The sequence below is a fragment of the Octopus bimaculoides genome, chromosome 3 (assembly GCF_001194135.2).
Source record: "Octopus bimaculoides isolate UCB-OBI-ISO-001 chromosome 3, ASM119413v2, whole genome shotgun sequence".
Lineage (NCBI taxonomy): Eukaryota > Metazoa > Mollusca > Cephalopoda > Octopoda > Octopodidae > Octopus > Octopus bimaculoides.
Window position 1 is genome coordinate 150,619,516 of NC_068983.1, and position 2,012 is coordinate 150,621,527.

The 2,012-nt window shown below is 37.3% G+C and overlaps 1 protein-coding gene across 1 annotated transcript in view; it reads left to right on the plus strand.

Annotated features, from left to right (window-relative positions):
• Window positions 1-2,012, plus strand: part of LOC106873820 (myogenesis-regulating glycosidase) — a 100,304-nt gene that overhangs the window by 15,179 nt on the left and 83,113 nt on the right. The window lies entirely within an intron of this gene.

Genomic DNA, 2,012 nt, shown 5'->3' on the forward strand with positions numbered 1-2,012 from the left:
TATATATGTGTGTGTGTGTATATATATGTATATACACATACATATATACATACATACATACAAGCACACAAACATAACCTATTGGATTAAAAACTTTTTTTTCTTTTAATGTTTGGACGGTTCTGTGCGTGAGAGTAAGAGTTGAGGCAAATGGAATCCGTGGGTAGTAGTTTGGTGGGTGTAATTTCAACTAATTCTACTAATGTGCCAATGAGATTATTAAAGGACTTGAGTGCTGTAACATTCCATATACTTCTCTGCTTGATGAATTCAGTACATTCCATAATCCTTACAATCATGTACACACACACACATGCACACACACACACATGCACACATGCACACACACATACATGCACACATGCACACACACACACATGCACACACACACACGCATGCACACACACACACGCACACACACATGCACCTAATCAAAGCTTCTGTCTCATTGACATAATTCTTATTCATTTGGTGTACCCATCATCATCATCATCATCATTGTCATTGCTGTCATCAGTATTATCATCATCATCACCATCATCATCATTCGATGAGTAACAAGCAGTAAAAGAAAGAGGGGGCTTCCGCCTAATTAACATGCTGTATTTTTTGGAATACAAAGTGAATTTTTTAGATTAAAATTTACTATAAAAAAAAAAAAAAAAGAAAAGATAGTTTGACTTCTGTGCCAAGATGACTTCAGAGGACCAAAAATTCCATGTGAAATGCGTCAAAATTTGGCAAGATAGTGGCAATGTTTGAATCTTTACACTACATGTTTATTCTGCATGTTATGTTGACTTGTATTCTGGAAAATACAGTAGCCATTATTAAACTTTTCTTTTACCTGGAGTAAACTTCAGCTGCTGTAACACCTACATCATCATCGTCATCAACACCATTGTAACCATAACTGTTGTTGTTGTTTATGTTGTCGTCATTACTTCCCGAGTAAAGGCTGGTGGAATTGGCTGAGATAGTTAAATTGCTTGAATAAATTTTGTCCTTTTCAGTCATGAGTTCTAAATCAGCTGGGTTTGCTTTTGCCCTGGGGTATGGGTGGCAGGTTATAAAAAAAATATATACAATGTAGTCAATGGAGTCTGATAAATCTCAAATTCTCTGAAGAGAGAGAGAGAAAAAAAAACATTGAATAAACCAAAAGAATCCAAAAGGGTATACACGTGCACACACACACACACACACACACACACACACACACACACACACACACACACACACACACACACACACACACATACACATATACAAACATGCACATGTGCACACATGCACATGTGCACACATGCACAGTGCGCACGTGCATATACACAAACATGCACATATACACAAACATGCACATACACACATGGATGCACATACACAAACATGCACACTCGCATCTGCACAAAAACACACACACACACACACACACACACTTTCTCTCTCTCAAGATATACTGCTGCTTTTTTTCTCTTTCTATATATATATATATTTGTGTGTGTGTGAGTGGGTGTGTGTACCTTTGGTAAAGACATTTAACAAACTCTCTGAATAGGTTGTTGCTCTTGATTTTTTACCTCCAAGTCAGCCTTGGTTGAGTTGAACTTTCATAGTGAAAGACATTCCAGCTGTGGCGATCCTGTCTGAAACAACATTGTCTAATGTGTACTTCCATCATTTTTTTTACGACAGTATGATGTGAATCGGAGGAGGGGGAGATATATGAGATATGTTTGCTGGTCGAACCATTCTGCATAGGTTCACGGATTGACTGCCAAGGGGATTCGGGCAGAAATATTTCATTAACTTGTAACACTAAACACCATATTATTGTCAGTGGGTGTAGAAAAACACCAAAGACATAATTCCGGTGTATGCTGTTCTTGGAATAATAATAACGAGAGGGAGAAGTCACTAGTGTTGACCGATTCCCCTGTGGAGTTACAGGTCATTTTTGTTGATCCAATGTAAATTTACATTGAATAAGCTTTAACAAAAAAAAAAAAAAA